This window comes from Podarcis pityusensis, assembly GCF_964106645.2.
Source record: "Podarcis pityusensis genome assembly, chromosome: 2".
NCBI lineage: Eukaryota > Metazoa > Chordata > Lepidosauria > Squamata > Lacertidae > Podarcis > Podarcis pityusensis.
The window spans coordinates 2,791,345-2,811,695 of NC_138029.1; the positions used below are offsets into that span (position 1 = coordinate 2,791,345).

General features: G+C 44.9%; 1 protein-coding gene and 1 long non-coding RNA gene across 5 annotated transcripts in view; one reads left to right on the forward strand and one right to left on the reverse strand.

The window, feature by feature from the left end:
• OLFM2 (olfactomedin 2) overlaps positions 1–20,351 on the reverse strand; it is a 192,151-nt gene that overhangs the window by 72,127 nt on the left and 99,673 nt on the right. The window lies entirely within an intron of this gene.
• On the forward strand, positions 13,245–19,706 carry LOC308468599. Of its 2 annotated transcripts, XR_013981730.1 has the most exons (4): positions 13,245–13,475; positions 14,069–14,211; positions 14,785–14,869; positions 19,622–19,636. It is a non-coding gene; the product is annotated as an uncharacterized lncRNA (long non-coding RNA). The 2 variants fall into 2 exon arrangements; XR_013981731.1 differs by having other exon boundaries at positions 13,249–13,475; positions 14,069–14,869; positions 19,622–19,706.

Here is a 20,351-nt window from a genome sequence, read left to right on the forward strand (position 1 = left end):
AAGGGGGCCATTAGGGCAGCGGAGGCTGGTCCATTAGAACAAATACAACACTGTCCCACCACCAACCCTCAGGCTGCCCTCCAGCCAGCCTGTCAGCACTGTCTTCCTCAGGTAGCAGAACTCACCAAGGAAGTGGGTGCAGGAATGTACCCAGTGCTTTCCCCCTAAAAAATGTTTAGGGGTACTCTCATTTTCCTACTCATATTGAAATACTGCCCCTCAATGAGGCTAAACTTAGATTCACAAAGTGTTTAGAGGTATGCATCCCCCTGCGTCCCCCCCCCCCCCAACCAACACTGGATGTACCTAAGGATTGGGCAGGTTGGCCCCTGCTGAGGCACATAGAGACCTATAAGCTCAGCTAACTAGCCAGGCTAGAGGCCTTGTGCCGTATCTTGTGCTAGGAGCAGCTTTACTCCCAAGGTTGTAAACACATTCCTAAGCATCTGCATATGAAAGGAGACATGCCTTGCTGTTCTGAGATGTACCTTCAAATGTCCTAACCCCTCAGGTAGAAAGGAATGCAAAGAGATCACGTGCAGGGTGGGGGGAGGCTTAGAGAGAGTTCTTTGTTCGCTTGCTCAATGAATAGGTAATGAAGGAAAGACCATACATGGTATAATTAGTTTTGTGTTGTAACTTTAGATTGAAGGAAGTTTATGCATGTGTATTCCTTTAATAGATAGCAGCTATGCATACTAGGAAGGCCCCACCCTTCTGGGGCTTTGCTCAGCTTTTGGAGAGTGATCCCACTGAGCCATTATTGCTAGCAATAAGCACCCTTGGTTTTCTCACTGCCATATGAAGATTTCCTTCAGCCTCAAACGTTCATTTTTGCTACACTGCCAAGGGTGCAGGCCCAGAAGGGTGCAAATATTCGCACCTCTCCACTCTGGCTTGGAGTGGCTAGGAGCCTGTCCACCCATCTGCACACTCCCTGGGTGTGTGGCCAACATCTGCTGCTCTGGGTGGCCAAAATCTGCTTGTTGGACATGTGTGTGTGTGTTTGCTGAAACAGCTCTTTGACAAGGGCGCAAGGGAGCCTAGGTATGCCTCTGGGTGGATGGGGACAAAATTCAAATTCCTAGTGGCTCCACCTGGCTCTGGCTCCACCTACTGTTGGCCTCCATGCCACTCTGATGGTCTGCCCTGTCCTGGCTATGCTTTCTGTCACTCCTCATTTTCTCTTTACCCCAAACTTTTCTATTGTGGCCTGTCTAGCTGTACCTTTGTCCCTAAGTAGTTGTCACACAGGCAATCCATGGCAGACTTTCCCAAAGTAACGTTCTTGTTGTAGTTGCAGAGAAGGTGGGTTTGGAGGAGTCACAAACACACACACCAGATCTGAATCCTCACTTCTCAAGGCTGCCTTAAGAAGACAAAAATTACTCCCAGAGATTCAATTGCATCACATAAATCTCCTGAGCACAGATGGCATTGTCTCCCTTGGACTGGTCCAGGCATGCAGGGACAACATCCAATCCATCATTGTATGAACCATCTTCACCGTAAAACAACTTTGATACAGGAAATAGGGAACATAGAAAGCTGCCTTCTGCGGAGTCCCTGGTCCCTCCGGCTCAGGACTGCTGATGTCTGACGTGGGGGAATCTTGTTCAGCCCAAGGGCCACAGTCCCTCCTGGGCAACCTCCCAGAGGCCACATGCCACTGCTTTGTGGGGCCAGAGGCAAAAGTGGGCAGACCAGGGAATGCAAATGTACCCTTTGTCCAGTAGACTCGTCTCTACACACACTCACAGAGACCTCTCTATCCTATCCTCCTCCCTCCTCTCCTCACTGCATGTTTAATTGGGGTTTAAAGCCCTCATTAAACATGGGGCAGTTCTGTTTGGGGCCAGATATGGATCGGCCCCATAATGATCCAAGCTGGCTTGTGGTTGCCATATCAGCCCCTAGATCAGGGGGGCCTACCCCTAGGCACAAGGGGTTCACACCCACCCACCCATCACATTTTAAAGTCATTGTGGAGGGGGTTGGGCTGGCTAGCTCCATCCACCGCTGGTATTTGGCAACCAATGGTTGTCCAACCTCTACTCCACGCTGGCAAAATGCATTGCGAGAAAATATTAATTTTTGGAATTCTACGACAGCCAAAACCATTGCAGCCCTTTTCTCTATGGAAAAAAAAAAATGCTGCAAACAATATCATACTTTTTTTTCTTTTTTAAAAAAACCCCAGTCCATTTATTTTCACATATGCTAATGCCAAATGTTGATTTTGCTGCAGGAGCATGGACACTCGGCAGAAGGGACGTTTGTCAAAAGCTGGCAGTGTGTTCTCGCTGTTCTCCCAGGCACATCGGCGGAGGCAGGAAATATTGCCTTTGTTGTGAAAGCTCTCCCCTGCCCGCTCCCCCTCCCTGGCCAGACTCTCTTTTGACACCACAAGATGTGCAGATTCCATCCCTTGCTTTTCAGAGCTTGGAGCTTATCAATTATGGAGGATGCGGCAAAAATGCCTACATTCCTTGGAAAGGAAACAGCAAGGTCTGGGAATCTGGGATGGTGTCATGGTTGGAGTATTACTTTTACCAGGGAGAGCCAGGTTCAAATCTCAACTTGCCCAGGAAGCTTATTTTGTTGCCCCCGACACACCAGTCTCACCACTTCTCAGCCCAGCCAGATTTGATGTGAGGATTGGGAGCTACACCTCCATGTGCGCTACTTTGAGATCCTTGGTGAGCTAAAAGTTGTGGGGTGGACTGGATAACCTGCAGGGGACCTTCTCATCCAGTGATTCTATGAACAACGGGGCCTAGACAGCCCCAGCCAGCACAGCCAATGGTCACAGGTGATTTGTGAGTTGTAGTCCAGCAATATCTGGAGGGTGCCAGGTTGGGAAGGCTGGCTTAGGCTGCACCTTTGCCTAAGCTCAGCATGTATACCTGTAAGCAAACCCAAGTATAAAAAGGAAAAACAACTGCCAAGAAATATCCAGGGCTCTGTTTCCAAATGGAAACAAAATCTGGGTGAGCGCTGCACCCCAGGAACATCTCACTGGTCACAGAATAGAGGAGACCTGCAACAACATAACTACATGAGAGAGCACAATCTGCAATGGAAGGGGACGCCCTAGTCTCTTTCAGTGGAACTGTTTGTGGGATAGCTGAAATACAAGCAGCAGTTCATTTCTTAAAAATCCTTTCGACTGTGTTGAGAACATGACACATATTACATGAAACTTAGCATGCAGAATATCACACTGCTTGGGGAATTCATGAAATGTAAATATTTGCAAGATTGAGGGCAGGATCTGGTCTGTGCCCTATGCAGGGCAGCATAGATACAGACTCTGGGTACCAGCGCAACTCAGTGACACAGTGGCCTTGTACCATCTCTGCTGAGAGGCATTATGACTCTGAACACCAGTTGAAACAAATTACAGGGGGACAAATGTAAGGTTCTGCACTTAGGTAGGAAGAACCAGATGCACAAATATAAGGCGGGGGACACCTCGCTTACTAGCAGTACATGTGAAAAGGATCTAGGGGTCTTGGTGAACCAAAAGCTTAAAATGTGTCAACAGTGTGATACAGCAGCAAAAATGTCAATGCTATTTTTTTATATAATAATTTTTATTAATTTTAACATATAAATTATAATACATACCACAAAACTTCACCACTTATACAATCTTTTTTTGGACTTCCATCAGCACCTTTGATGATCCACCGTTTTAACCACTTCTTGTGCATTTCTTAAATTCATATTGCCTTTAATTATCATAACTAACCATCCTCCCCTTTATCCATTTTTGCAATAGTTCCAATAATTCCCCTCACAAAACTTCTTCCAAACCTACAAATGTAGTCTGATCATCACATTTACTTTTCAAATAGTCTGTAAATTTACACCAGTCTTCTGTGAATTTCTGGTCCCGCAAATTTCGAATCCTTCCTGTTAGTTTATCTAGTTCTGCATAGTCCATTAATATCATCCTCCAAAATGTCAATGCTATTCTAGGCTGCATCAAGTAGTAGTCCTGTTGTATTGTGCCTTGATCAGATCACACCTGAAGTACTGCATCCAATTCTGGGCACTACAATTTTAGACGGATCATGTTGACAAGCTGGAACATGTACAGAAGAGGGGAACCAAGATGTTCAAAGGTATGGAAAGCAAGCCTGATAAGGAAGAGTTGAAGGAGTGGGTATGTTTATCCTGGACAGGAGGAGACTGAGAGGAGTTATGATAGCCACCTTCCAATATCTCAAAGGCTGTCCCATGGAACAGTGAATAAGCTTAATTTTTTCTTGCTCTGGAGGGTAGGATTGAAACCAATGGCTTCAAGTTACAAAAAAGGAGATTCTGACTAAACATCAGGAATAACTTTCTGACAGTAAGAGCTGTTAGACAGTGACACAGTCTCCCAGGGGAGGTTGTAGACTCTCCTTTGGAGGTTTGTAAGCAGAGGTTGGATGGGAACCTGTCATGGATGCTTTAGCTGAGATTCCTACATCGCAGGGGTCGGTCTAGATGACCCCTGGGGTCCCTTCCAAGTCTAAAATTCTTTGATTCTGTGGTTCCTCTGGTTGGCCCCTGTGAGAACAGGATGCTGGACAAGATAGATCCATGCTCTTATGACAGTAACATGGGACAGGAAGGAAGGGTGCTGAGGGGGAAAGAATAATCTTTTTGGTTTTTTACTCCGGCCAGAGGAGGAAGTCAATGTTCACATGTGCTGAATGGTGAAGCCAATCTAGAAGCACCTTTACTGCATTAAATCATCGATGAGGAACCCCAACCCTCCAAGTTCCTCTCCCTGGTCCTTGGAACTATTCCCAGGCCAAACCCCACCCTGGCCATGCGTCACACCCTGCGAGTTTTTGCCCTGGCTGCAATGTCTCCTTGGGCGGCTCCTCATTGCCTGGATGGGTGAGAGAGAGATTTGTGTGAGTGTGTCCAGAAACGAGCCTCCTGTACAAAGGTCATTTACATCCATTGCTCCACCCTCTTTTGCCTCTGACCCCGCCAGCCACTGTCATGTGGCCCTTGGAAGTTTGCCCAGAAGAGAATGCAGCCTCCAAAGCTGGACAAGTTTGCCCACCTCTGGATTATGACGAACACATTCTTTTCCCCCTCCAGGATAAAAGCTGATAACCTGATTCAGTAAATTTACAGCAAAGATCAGTATAAATTGAGGTGATTAGCTGCCGCTCTCTCTCCAGAATGCTGCTGAGAAACCTCTAGCCATACACCACCCTCATTGGATGTGAATTGGCCGTCCCAGCTCTTAACAGCATGCACAATGGAGCCAGTTCACACATTCAGCTGTTGCTTACCTCCCGAGGTAATCGAATGAGAAGGCAGAAACCGGAGGCAACAGAGTGGACTGTTCAGTTTCTGTTAATTGATTCTCATGGGAAACTTGCAGATTCTGGCTTCACACAATTAACTCAAGGCAGTGTCAATTTACTCTTGGCAGAAAGCCCAGGTCTGCTTGACCTAGAAACTACTTACTCTGATTGGTTAACAACCAGCACTCAACTCTGTTATCTAGGATTGCTAGCACAGTTTGGTGTTAGGTGTGTTAGGAGAAGGAGTTAGAAGTGCTGTGTATGGTTATGAGAGAGAGAGAGAAAGAAAGGATTTATTTGCTTTGTTTTGTATGCAGAAACTCTGCTGGTTGTTTTTTTTTCCCTTTTAATAAATCCTGTAAATAGTTATTCTGAGTCTAGCTGACTAGTCATTACCGCCGCAACTAGCTTCCTCGCTGTGCAGGAAAACTCTGCTACGTTTGGGCTAAAGCCAATAGGGCTATGCCTGACACTTCAAAGTTCCATGAGGTTATGGGCATTGTGCTGCCAGCCTGAGTTGTGGTGGTGTCAGCATCAGCGGTGTTGGTTCCAGTAGTTCCAGAAGTTGTTGTTCCTGTTGGTGCAGCAGATGGACACTGGCTGGTTCCTGACTGTGGTGAGCTGGTGACGCAGTGGACACAAGGACAACAGCTGCAGCGTGTGAGTGCTGGGTGCTGTGGTTCCTGTTTTCTCTCTCGGTGGTCGTGAGTAGCTGGTTCCGGGTTCCAGGGACATCGCTCTCAAGATGGCCTCACAACCAGTTCAGATGGCTTTTGAGCGTCTGAATGACTCCAATTACTTGCTGTGGTCGGAACGCATGCAGGCAGTGCTGCAGAGGGATCGTCTCTGGCAAGTGGTGAGTAAGTTTCCTGCAAAGCCTGATGATGAAGACCTCGATAAAGACCAAAGAGCAAGGGCCACAATTGTCTTGGGGCTGGAAGATTCCCAGTTGCCGTATGTGAGGGGAATCAAGACAGCTAGAGGTGTGTGGCAAGCACTTAAAGAACTCCATGTGCGTGAGACAGCGGTTTCCAAGCTGTTCATCCGCAAGGCATTGTACAAGGCAATGTTACAGCCTGGGGTTACAATGCAGGAACACCTACACAGTTTACAGTTAAAGTTTGCTGCGCTACAGGAAAGAGACTGTGCGTTAGACCAGCAGGAGAAGGTGGCTATTATTTTGAGTTCTCTCCCGGAAAGCTGGGATAATTTAGTTTTGTCTCTAGAAGGCATACAGGAGCGTGATTTATCAGTCAGTTACGTTACTGGGCGTTTGATTGAAGAATGGCAGAAGAGGCAAGAAAGGTCGTTGGCTGCAGAGGCTTCTACAGGTGGACGTTTTGGAAGGAGTTCTCATGCCGTGCCAGAGGTGAAGCAAAAGCAGCGTACTGGTGAGGAGTCAGCGTTTGCTGTTAGGCGTTGTTTCCGATGTGGGTCTTCAGCGCATCTAAAACGACAATGTCCGGAGTTGGTCAAGTCTCAGTTGCCGGTGCAGGAGCAGAGACGAGATCAGCAGCAGCAGCGTAAAAAGAAATTCTTCAAACAAAAACAGTCGGCTCAGCTGGTGACCGCCGAGGTCAAGATTGCTGATGAGAAACAAGCTGTCTGGGTGGTCGATTCGGGAGCGTCTCGGCACATCGTAAATTCAGATGAATTGTTTGTTTCCAAGAACTCAGCACAGCGCAGCCAGGTGGCTCTAGCAGACGGAAGTACTTCCGAAGTGATTTCGGGGGGTGCAGTTTTTGTTCCTTGTCTTCGTGAATGCCTGCAAAATGTACTTTGTGTGCCTTCATTAAGGAGCAATCTGATGTCTGTAGATTGTTTGCTAAAAGCTGGGTTTAAAGTGTATTTTGAAGGAGACAGTTGCATTATTAAGAAGGCTGGTGAGATTTTAGGCACTGCTAAGTCAGAGGGAGGCTTGTTTTGGCTTAAAGCAGGATCTCAAGTTGCAGCAGTAGTCAGTAAATCTCAGCCTGCAGTGAATAACAAAGCTATACATGACAACTGTGTGCACTTATTGCATAGGAAAATGGGGCATGCTTGCTGGAAGAGTGTACTAAAAATGTCTGAATTGGCTGATGGGAGGAATTTAAAGAGTTGTAACAAGTACCTTGATTGTAATGTCTGTAAAAAGGTTAAAACCCACAGAGTCACTTACCCCAGAAGTGACAGAGTTAGTGAGTCACCGCTACAGCTGGTTCACATGGACGTAATTGGTCCATTTGCTGTAAGCAGGGGTGGAGCGCGTTTTTCACTAACAATTGTGGATGACGCCACGCGTTACTCTTGGGTTTTTCCCATGAAGAATAAGGGTGACGTGTTCACTAAGTTTAAAGGCTGGGTGGCATCTGTGGAAAGATTTCTGTCCATTAAACTCAGAAGGATTCAGACGGACAGAGGTGGCGAATTTATGTCAAATGCTTTTAGAGATTGGTTACAAAAGCGTGGCAGTGGGCATAGAAAAACGAACGTTTTTTCCCCAGAGGAGAATGGCGTTGCAGAGCGAAAAAACAGATCTTTACAAGATATGATGTTTGCCATGCTTGATGATGCTGATTTGCCCATGTCTTATTGGGGGGAGAGCATGCTCACGGCGTGTTATCTCCAAAATAGGCTCTTTCATCAAACAATAGGTACAACCCCGTACTTTAAATTGTTTCAGAAAAAACCTAAAATTGACCATTTGCATGTGTTTGGATCAAAAGCCTGGGTATTAATTCCAAAACAAATGAGAAAGAAGGGAGATCCTAAGACCAAACAGTTAGTGTTTGTGGGTTACCAGGAGCTGGGAAAAGGTTTCCGCTTTGCTGAAGGGACAAATGGCATTGTGATCTCCAGGAATGCCAGTTTTTGTGAACATAGTGGCTGGGAGAGACTACATGCCAATACTGAGGTTTGGTTTGAACCTTCCCAGGAGCTTCATGACTCTGAAGGTAAACATAGAGAATCAGAGTCTGAGGGGGAGGAAAGTTCAGATAAGCGCTCTCAAGAAAGTGGAATTAGCCAGAGACCAGTTGCTAAGCAACAAAAGAGAGGTCGTAGTTCTGAGGAGGAAAGTGGGTCAGAAGAAAAATTTTCTCCCAGAAGATCTAAAAGACAAAACAAAGGAGTGCCTCCGGTGCGTTTTTCTCCAGATACTGCAAATGTGTTTAGTGTAATTGCAGAACCCAAGAGTTTTCAGGAGGTGTTAAAGTTACCAAAAGAGGAGGCAGAGCTCTGGAAACAGGCAATGGAGGAAGAGATGTCCTCTCTAAATGAGCACAAGGTAGCAGAGCCTGAGGGGGCAAAGATTGTAGGCTGCAGGTGGGTGTACAAACTTAAACCTCTGGTGACAGGAAAGTACAAATACAAAGCTCGTTTAGTGGCTCAAGGATATTCTCAGAGGCCTGGAAAAGATTATGATGAAACTTTTTCCCCTACTGCTAAGGGGGACAGTGTAAGGCTGATTTTAACGCTTGGAGCAAAGAGAAAACTCCTGTTAAACCATTTTGATATCCAGACTGCATATTTACATGCATCAATATCAGAAGACCTGTATCTAGCCGAACCGCCTGGTTATGAGACAGGTTCCAATAGAGTGTTAAAATTAAACAAAGCTCTATATGGTCTCAAACAGGCTGCAAGATCTTGGAACAAATGTTTCCATGAGGCCTTAGTGTCATTTGGTTTCAAGCAGAGTACAGCTGACAATTGTGTTTATGTACGTGGTACAGGCAGTGATCAAGAGTTTTGTCTGATTTATGTAGATGATATATTGTATGCCTGTAAAACAGATAAACAAACTAAAAGGTTTGCCAAGCAATTGTCCAGTAAGTTCAAAGTGAAGGACTTAGGCCCGGTTAGGACATATCTAGGGTTGGAAGTGTGCTGGGCCCAAGATGGCAGCTGCCTAATTAGTCAGCAGAACAAAGTTAAACAACTACTGACTACATACAGGATGCAGGATTGCAAAGGGGCAGCGGTGCCTATGGATCCAGGTTTCATAAAAACACTTCATATAGATGAGAGTCCTGAATTTGAACATCCTGATGTATATCACTCTGTAATTGGAAGTTTATTGTATCTAGCACAGTGGTCCAGACCTGATATTAGCTACGCAGTAGGCATATTAAGTAGATTGGTCTCAAAACCCACACTAAATGCCTGGAAAGGGGTAAAACAAGTTCTGAGATACTTCAAACAGACAATTGGCTATATGTTACAATTAAATTCTTCCGAGGACGAAATGTTGAGTTGCTACTGTGATAGTGACTGGGGAAATTTGCCAGATAGAAAATCTGTCACAGGACTAGTCATAATGGTCGGTGGAGCTTTAATCAGCTGGCGGTCACGCAAGCAAGACGTTGTAAGTGTGTCATCAACGGAATCAGAGTACGCCGCATTGAGTGAATTGTGTAACGAGGTGATTTATTTCAAGCATTTGTTAACAGATTTAAATGTAAATTGTGGAGAACCAGTACAAGTTTACATTGATAATCAAGCTTGTATAACCTTAAGTAAAACAGAGGGTTTCAAATCACGTTCCAAACATATCTCTGTAAAATACCAAAATGTACGTTGCTGTGTACAAGACAATATAATCACATGTACTTATGTATCAAGTGAAGAAAATGTAGCAGATGTATTAACTAAACCATTGGCAAAGATAAAGAACAAGCAAATGTGCAAGGGTTTAGGTTTGCTGGAAAAATAATCTCCTACATAGGTGTTTTTTGATGTTAATTGTCCAGCAGAATCTGTGAGGGGGTGTTCAGTTTCTGTTAATTGATTCTCATGGGAAACTTGCAGATTCTGGCTTCACACAATTAACTCAAGGCAGTGTCAATTTACTCTTGGCAGAAAGCCCAGGTCTGCTTGACCTAGAAACTACTTACTCTGATTGGTTAACAACCAGCACTCAACTCTGTTATCTAGGATTGCTAGCACAGTTTGGTGTTAGGTGTGTTAGGAGAAGGAGTTAGAAGTGCTGTGTATGGTTATGAGAGAGAGAGAGAAAGAAAGGATTTATTTGCTTTGTTTTGTATGCAGAAACTCTGCTGGTTGTTTTTTTTTTCCTTTTAATAAATCCTGTAAATAGTTATTCTGAGTCTAGCTGACTAGTCATTACCACCGCAACTAGCTTCCTCGCTGTGCAGGAAAACTCTGCTACGTTTGGGCTAAAGCCAATAGGGCTATGCCTGACACTTCAAAGTTCCATGATGGACTATGTATTCAGTCCAACTGCAGGTAAGCAGATTGCTACTATATATATATATATATATATATATATATATATATAATCCCTGAAAGTAAATAGCAAACACAGTCCAGCTATCTCCTTGCTCTGCTGGTTTTCTACTCGCAGGGAGGTTTCTGTGTTTGCTTGCTCAATAATATGTGGCAGTTGAATGGACAGTCCATTCTACTGCTTCAGGTCTCTTGCAACTCATTCTGCTACATGTGGCGACCAGGCCCAAATATGGAGTGATCGAGTGATGTATAATCAAAGTGAGGCATCTAATCTGTACAAGGAAAGAGTTCCAAATCGCCACTTTCTTCTGTTGTAACAGTTACTGGAATTAACGTTATATATTTGATTGTGGGCACTTGCTGGCTCATCAGAATTTCCTGCTGGTGTGGAAGAATTGAAAACATTTTCTTTCCACCCCTGCAAACTGGCATATAGTCAGATTCCCAAATCAGATTTCTCTCTGTGTGTGTAGAATCCTGTACATGCAAAAGTTGCAAAGAACAAACACTGGCTTATCTATAATCATCACTTCTAACACACACACAGAGGGAGGGGGGGCTCTGATGATTCCAGCTTGGCTCTGAAGTATAAGGGCAAAAATCTCTTGGAAGGCAAATTCCTTTGCTAGTAAAACATAGTTGCTTTCAAAAGGTGCAAGCCCTCAAATTTCCCTTGTGGCATTTTTTTTTAATGCTTTTGTAGGAGAAGGTAGCAGTTTCATACACTCAAATCTTTTCTGGCACATAAACCACAAATGGCCTGAGGGCAACCGGTTATGAGCAAAGAAAAACTTTGAATCAAACTCCCAATCGCTTCTCCTCCCCCCCCCACTTTCTCTCCACTGTTTTACATTAATAATATTGATAAGCTACACAAATCACATTCTCAGAAGCGTCAACTACAAATGATTCAGGACAGAACTTCATATGAAGCAGGCATGCCCAGGTTTTCAGGGCTAACAAGGGGTTGGGGGGCAGCTGCAGGGAAGACTGGCAGCAGGGATGGGTGATTTACTCTTCCCATACTTTCCTACAAGCTACCCCTCACCCTCCAAAAAATTCTCTGTTAGGCTCACAAGACTAGAAATAGGACCCCAGAAACAAGGAATTGGGGTGGGAAACAGACAAGGAGGGCATTCAACAAGGGGGAAATCTAGGGTACAGAGTGGATTAAGAGCCCACCCCACTCCACTGCCCCACTGACTGATGTCTCCTCCACGCTACATTTATGTCAGAATGAGGAAGTACGTTTACATAATATATGCAGTTCTGCACTGAAGTTCACATGCAATTGTGGCTGTCAAGTGATAAGCTACTTTGGTTGATCAATTATCTTAAAAATTTAAAACTGCACAATATCAGCATAAGCTGCTTATTCAGGTCCTGGGAGGAGCTGCAAGATTAGTTAGCTGCTGAATTATCAAAAGTTAACCACTCATTACTAGTAAGCTAATTTAAGAAAGAAAGAAGTTTTTCTCTACAGTACTTTACTGTACAGTACAGTACTGGTTATGTACTTAATTAGTTCCGGAGGTCTGTTCTTAACCTGAAACTGTTCTTAACCTGAAGCACCACTTTAGCTAATGGGGCCTCCTGCTGCTGCCGTGCCACCTCCGCACGATTTCTGTTCTCATCCTGAAGCAAAGTTCTTAACCCAAGCTACTATTTCTGGGTTAGTGGAGTCTGTATCCTGAAGCGTATGTAACCCGAGGTACCACTGTATTGCAGTAACACACCAGAAGCAAAAGAGCCTTAACAAACATGATAAATTGTGCCCTATTCAGTAACACATCAAAACCAAAAGAGCCTTAACAACAATTGTGCCCTGTGCCCTGAACCAAACTAGTCACCACCAATATCACCACCATCAAATAAATAAAGCCGGGTAAGTAATACACCAGAACCAAAACAGTCACAGCCGCTGCCACAGCGTGCCTTTAACTTGCAGCCATGCTGTTTAAACTTTGCCATCACCAATCAATCAGTCCAAGGATACAGTCATCCATGGTTAGCTATCTTGTGGAGCTCCCATCGATTTCAGCATCAGAGACAACTCTGAGGCAAGGTAAGCTGCAGCAGCGATACACCCAGCATAGGTTGCTCCTTTCTGGACCCCCTTCCGCAACCCACAAACCAGCAATTTGTGCCATTTCCCTCAGCCTTGACATGGAAGATCCAGCCAGTAGATGGAGAAACCTTGGAGTTGGCATGGCCTGTCAAAAGCCAGCTAAGTTATAACAAGAAAAGTGCTGGCATGAGATTGGCAATTGGAGAGAAAAAGGCAGGAGATCAAGGAGCTGTGTTTATCCTAATTTCCATCACCATATGCTTCTCTGGAACAATTTCAAATGCCAAAAGGAATCTATGAGGGATGGAGTAGTGGGGAATAGGATACTTTTATAGACTACCAGCTGCTTACATTATTGTGTCAGCCATAAATCCACACTCCTCATGTCAACAGTGTCATGGAAACAGTGTGTGCATTTCAGAATCGGTGGTATGGCGAGAAGAGCATTGTGAAAGACTCGTCCAATCTTCAGCCTCTACATTCAGAGGGAATGTCGCCTATGAGGAAGGCTGGGCAGCAGCCATTCAAAGTGGAGGCTACGCCATGGCAACCCAGCTCTAGCTCCACCCACATATACTGTGATGTCATGTTAGTGTGTCATGGAGGTGGCACATGCTGAGGATGGGTGGGGCTTGCTGAGGCACAACCCTGCCCCATGAGATGTGGTGCAGTGGCTTCTCCATCCAAAGGCCCTGGGCAGGATCTAACCATGACAAGAGAATTTCCCCATCCTGATAGGTCCACTCAGTACTTCTGAATTTCTAGTATCAACACTCTTTCACCCTTGAGGAAAGCACAGCTCAGTAGTAGAGCACACATACATATATATATGCAAAAGGTTCAACCCCTGGCATCTCCAGGTAAAAAGCATCATGGAAAGGCCCCTTCCGCTCGGAGCACAGGGCAGCCACTGCCAGTCAGTACATGCAGTGCAGTGGTCAGTGTGCTGGGCGAGAACCTGGGGTACCTGAGTTCAAATCCTCACTTGGCCATGAAGCGCACTGAGTAATCTTGGGCCACTCACCACCTCTCAGCCTAACCTGCCTCACAGGATTGTTGTGAGTATAGGAATGGGCAGCGGGAGAACTATGGACACCACCTTGAGTTCATTGGTAGGATGTTAATGTAATAAAAAATAAAAATAATAGCATTGGGGTGGCAACTGTGAGAATAGTACTAGATGGGCCACTGTTATAAGGGACGTATCAGCAGGCTGGATGGGCCTTTAGCTTAGCAGGAGTACATAAAATCTTTGAGGGGAATCTAATAGGCAAACCCCAAAATGGACCAATGAGCACGGAGCATGCCCAGTGGCCATGCAATGCCGACTGGCTATTGGGAAGGGGAATTTGAAACAAGTGGGTGGGAAATGGAATGAAGTGCCTGGGATTCTGAACAGGAGCACTCAATGTTGCAACGTTTTGTTGTCGATCCCTTCTCTTTTCCAATGCAGGGCTATGTTAAAGGAGAGCAAAAGGCACCGATTGAACTTTCCCTCCCACTGTGTAGCAGAACTTCGCTTTCCCCAAAGCAAGAAGCACTGGCTCAGATCATCCAACGGATTCTTTCTTTGTACCTCATCAAAACCTAAGACGAGTGAGATCACAAGTTCAACGCAACCAGAGTCCTGTTCTCTTCATTCCCAACAACAGTCAAGGAACTCACATGAAACCCCCCTTTGGTGTCTGGGTTGTCTCATCAGAATTGCTAGACATCGTACTTCAGCCAGCACAAAGTGGACTGTAGTCCATGAGAGCTTATGATCACAGGAGAGAGGGGGAGAAATAGAGGAATGGGGGCTGGGGGGCTGTGCTATCCATTGACCACTTCTTTAGCTTACAAGCATTTTAATTCTGCTCACACATTTCCAAGATGGTTGTTGTTTTTCCTTACATTTCTGTGCAACCTCTCCGCCATCCTGGAAGGCAAAGTGTCATTCATGTGCTTCCTGTGCAGTCACCCATCTAGAAACGGATCAGACCTAAACCGCCTTAGCTTCAGTAAGGTGGTAGTCACTTATGCCTTCCGGCCAAAGCCTGGGGAATATGCATTGGCGGATGCTGATTGCTTGAAGTGAAAGCATTGATTTTCCAGATTCTGTACTTGCTCACAGCCTACCACCTCCCAGTCAGCCTGACTCTAGGCTTCTCTGTTCTTTCTCTCCCCCAGCTTCCAAAGTGCTCTTTGCAGCCACCTCTTTCCCCACAACTGGTGCCCTGACCTGATCTGGATACATCCTGTCTCTGGAGCCTGGGTAAGGTTAGCCCTTTTGAAAGTAATCCATATGTACAAAATATGGATGGGGAACAGGGAGTGGGGTCCTGCCACTGGAACCACTACTGACACCTTGTGCATCACAGACCCTGCCCACCTCAAAGCATGAATGTTGAGCAGGATGTTTGCAGGAGCGCTGGCTTGCATTCAGCTCCATGTGATTGGGATCTTGCCATGTAGCTCTCCAGACTACATGGAGCCCATGTGCATGTTCAGCTGGATGTGCATAGACTATGGGGAGGCAGCAGGCTCAGTGGCTAGGTGTGGGCCCAGTGGCACAGCTCTGCTGTTTTTCTGAAAGTGGCTATTTGAACCCATTCAAACTAACATCTCCCTTCCCATACAAGAATCAGCAGTGTTTTACAGCATCCTGTTACTGATGCCACTCCCTGGACAAATGAAGTGCTTCTGAAACATCAGAGCATCTCAATCAGCAGCAGAATATGGGGAGAGATAGCAGTCAGGCCTTTGAAAGCAGACAGACATTTTTCAGATCATCTCATAGATAAGAGAGTCTGCTGATTAAGATTCTATCAAGTGTGTCTTCTCCCAGCATGGATCTTATTGGATATGTGGAAGCTCCTTTGTTTGTTTTCAGCCCCATTTCTGAGACCATGTGAAGGTTGCATACTCTGAAAGAAGACAGGGGTGTCAGACCTTGCCATACCCTACCCAGTTATGCAGAGGTAGAAGGGAGACAGGCTAAAGCCGGATCTGTGCTGGTTGACGCATGGTAACATTAAGGTCTCTAGGGTGCCATTGCATTCCTGATGCAACCATTCAGAGCGCTATGAGACTGAGATGCTTCCCTGCACCCGCACCCCCAAGCTGGCCAGAATGCCTCCCCCCTCCTGCACTGGAGATGGCGGTGATGAAGGACCTGGCCAGGTTGGGAGGGACAGAGGCTGCAATTATGTCTTCAGGAGGAGCGCTGAGTCTTTAAATGTGTCACTGATTGGGACCCAATTAATTTGGATGACCAGCACTTGTCCTATAAACACTTATTTTGTTTTTTAATTAAGCGCTTCCAAGTTCAACAGGAGAAGAGGGGGAACTTCCACCTGTCCATCAGTAGAGCTTTTTGCCCTGGTCAAGCAAGGAACCCCTACAGCCATATCCAAGTGTCAATGAGGAACACAAGACTCTTTTAGTCTCCCACTGAACTGTGGCTGCAGCTCACCTCCTGCAGTGAAGCATGACCAGAGCTGGATCCAGGCCATGGATTTTATTTTGCTGTAGAATTAGGCAGGATCCCTGGGTCTGTCATATCCCTTCTCAGAGAACCCTCTGTTGTGAGAAAGTCTAGCTAGATGGAGCACATGTCTGATTTAGCCCGACAATGTCTACTGTGTTTCCCATGCAAAATTCATAGCCAGGAATGGGCCAATTATGTTCCCACTGAGTCCCATTGGGCTGCATTGCCTTTTGGTTGGTTTCCTTCAGCATGGAAAATTGAGAGGGATGTGTGTGAGAGAGAGCTATTCCACCTTTTTGACATTCACCCACTGATTTATTCACCCCATATGCTGGTGCTTCTCCACCAAAGTGCTTAGCATTTCCATGGGTAATTCACAATTATTAATTATGAAAATCAAGAGCAGAGTCATCCGTTGCATACAGCCAGGCAAAGATAAACGACCTGATCTCTTCTTATAAGGCCAGGGCGAGATGTTGTTTTTGCAGAGACTGGCTTTAACTTCATGTTTCGCTTTGGAGGGAAAAGGGGATTTATTGGACACACGGCTGGATAATACAGTCTGAATGCAGCTGCACAATGAATCTTAAATTAAATGGGGAGTGGAAAGCGAGGTGGGCCTGAGAACAAGGCGACACAACATGTATTATGGCAGAGCAGAGTGCCCTATAGCAAAATTGCTCTTCTGAAAATCACAATTTATTATTTAGTGGCTACACTTGTATCCAGCTCTTCTTCCAGAAGAACACACAACAGCTTACATATGGTAATAGCCTGGGCTGCCATCTATTCCCAAATGCAAACGGTTACTATTCCAAAACAAAGCAGCAGCCCCAAAAGGAAAGAATGTTGAAACAGATTCAAACCACACTCAAAACAGAATTAAATCAGGACAGGACAAAGCAAATCTCCACTCAAATAGCCAGTGTCAATCCTGAAATCAAGTGGCTAATAACTATTCATTTACAGGCCCTTGGACGTGGTTCCACAAGATTTTTAATGATTATTACTAGGGGCTGCTGCCCCTGGTCACCCCACTCACTAACTCCACCTACCCACAGAACCCTTTGTCAACTGCCCTGAAACCACAGCTGACCCCCCCACTCTCTTAGCCCCTTTCAGATCACCCCTCCCTCTCCCCCTGCAGCTCACCTCTCTCCCCACTCTTTCTTAAAGGAGGGGAGGTGCTTCACAGAGTAACACCTCCCCACCTCCCTTACACCCCTCTGTTGAGCCCTTGTCCTATCACACCCCAAAGACCCAACCCAAAGAGATCATGTCCTTTGGTATCACCCCTGTCAGCAGCACAGCCCCCATCCCCCGTATCCACGCAGCCCCCAGCACCAGGGCAAGAGGTGCTGGTTTGGGTCGTGTCCTGAACTCCTGGGGACTGGCAATTTGGCAACAAGGTGGGGGTGACAGGTACACAAGGATGGGGGGTTTAAGGAATGCGAGGGAACGGGGGTTGGCATGGGGCTGGCAAGTGGGTTTGGTGGGGTATAGGCAGTTTGGCAGGCAATGCAGCAGCCCCTAGTTGTTTTGTGGGGAGGAGGTGTCTCACATCTTAAAGGTTTTGAGTTCTGCTGGATTTTGCCCATCAATCTGAGATGTTACAAGATTCAATAGCTTATAAAGAGCCCAAATAGATTTGGCACTTGCATTTGTAGGAAATCTATAAAACTTTATATTCTGCCATTTCAATGCTACTTCAGATCTCAGCTCAGCCACCACTGCACTGGGTGTTCAGCACTTCCATCTGGGTTGTGCTCTGCAATAGTGACAGAATCAAAATGGGGGGGGGGGGGAGAAGCCAGAGGCAGAGAAAATGTGAACTGAAAAAGACAAGGCAGAGACCGAGCAACAGAAAGGAAGAAAAATGAAGTAAATTGCTCTCCTTCAGCCTTGACTTCCCATCTATAAAATGGGAATAATAGATTGCTTTCCTTATATGGCAAATATGAGTTTGAATTACATAAGAAATTTAAATGTGTTTTCAAACTGCTGCAGAGGTAGCCAATAGTCAGTTCCACTTAAATTTTGCTTTTGACATCATTGATTTAATTTAGAAGTATCTGCATAACAAACCAATGTATTAGTTGGGCAGCTGCGCTTGTTCAGGGCACACAACTCCCTAATTCAGGATGGAAATCTTATTTTAAAGAACACTGGGTTCACTTGTACTTTAAATGTATTCTCAGCCCTGCAGAAACAGACATGATTACTCTATAAGCCCAATTAAGGATGTTATTAAACCTGTTACCACTGCACATTAAAGTCATATTAAGAATGCAGAGATATTAAGGTTGGGTGCCTTGTATGAATGAAGTCATTTCATCTACACTGCTGAAAATCATTAGGTGAGGGAATTCCCTCCAGTTCATGCTAGATCACTTTACATTCTGAATGGGTACAGAGTGTGCCAAGTCATTTCAACTGCACATTAACAGAGGGCTTGGGTGCCAGTGAGCATTATAGAATTAAGTATTTTAATCCTGCAGCAGGAACAAGGAGAGTGGTGGTGGTGAGAATCTAATTAGGAATAAGATACCGTTAAAAAAAATGTGGCCAGGCCTGGGTTGTTGATTACGTGATAGAATTTTGCACATCAATATCAGATCGCTGACTGAGTGATGTATTTGCATCGTTAACACTGGAAGCTTATAAACCTATACCTGTTGGGGTAAACCCAGGAACAGATTTATCAGGAGATTCTGGGCAAGCTGAATAATTACAGAACCACATTTCAGGACCTTTTCACTCCACAGCTGTTAACAGCTGTCAACCCCTAAAAGCAGAATGGGGAAACCTATGTGCCAAGCGATTTGAACATGCCTATTTAACTCAACTTTGCAAACCACAAGACACAGTGTGATATTTAAGCACTTGCCTGGTAGCCACCATGTGCAATAAGGATTTACATGCAGGTGAGTGAGTGGGCTAGAGTACTCTATCCCTCCTCCCTGCCCAGTATAGAAACCTAGTTGGCTACTAGAGGATGGAATACCCATCCTCAGCACCAGTGTTAAAAACTGAGATATGAAAGCTAGGCGCTAAATGGCACCTCAGTTATGGATGCAACAACAGAATGTCTAGGTGCACATTTTTATAACAAGAATACAAAGCTGAAAATGAATGAACTGCAGCTAAAATATTATGTTCATTCCAGGACTTTTACCCATAAAATATTATGTTCATTCCAGAAATTGTGGGAAAAGGAATCAAATTTACAGCTTGTAATGTATTAAGACAAAAATTGATGAAAATGATGTACAGATGGTATTTAACACCAGTGAAACTAGCAAAAATGTATCATACTCATGATAATAAAAGCTGGAAATGTAGAAAAAAGAAGGAACCTTTTACCACATGTGGTGGATGTGCCCCAAAGTAAAAGACTTCTGAGAAAGGATTTATAATGAATTGAAAAAAGTGTTGAAAAACACATTTAGTAAAAAACCAGAAGCCTTTTTACTTGGCGTAGTGGGGGATGAAATTCCCAAAAAGGATGTTACTTTTTTTATCTGTATGCCACAACAGCTGTGAGAATATTGTTAGCGAAGAATTGGAAGAAACAAGATTTACCAACTATCGAAGAATGGCAGATGAAGATGATGGACTATATGGAACTTGCCGAACTATAACTTGCTGTTAAAATGGAATACACAAGATGAAATGGTTAAATCGGCTATGATAAGGTGGGCGCAGGACATTGGGCATAATATCATGTTTGAGGACTGGGAAAGGTTGTGGAGTACTGGGTTGAACTTTACTGCATGCAATGCTTTGAAAGAAAATGTAATGAAAATGATATATAGATGGTATATGACCCCAGTCAAACTTGCAAAAATATACCACCTGTCTGATAATAAGTGCTGGAAATGTAAAGAGAGTGAAGGAACATTCTTCCACCTCTGGTGGACCTGCCCTAAAGTGAAGGCGTTCTGGGAAATGATCTATAATGAACTGAAAAAGGTATTTAAGTATACCTTCACTAAGAAACCAGAGGCCTTTCTTTTGGGCATTGTCGGCCAAGGGGTGGTAAAGAAGGACCAGACATTTTTTATGTATGCAACAACAGCAGCAAGGATACTTCTCGCAAAGCACTGGAAAACTCAAGATCTACCCACACTGGAAGAATGGCAGATGCAACTGATAGACTATATGGAACTGGCCGAGATGACCGGCAGAATCTGAGACCTGGGAGAAGAGAAGATGGAGGAGGATTGGAAGAAATTTAAGAATTATTTACAAAAACATTGTAATTTGA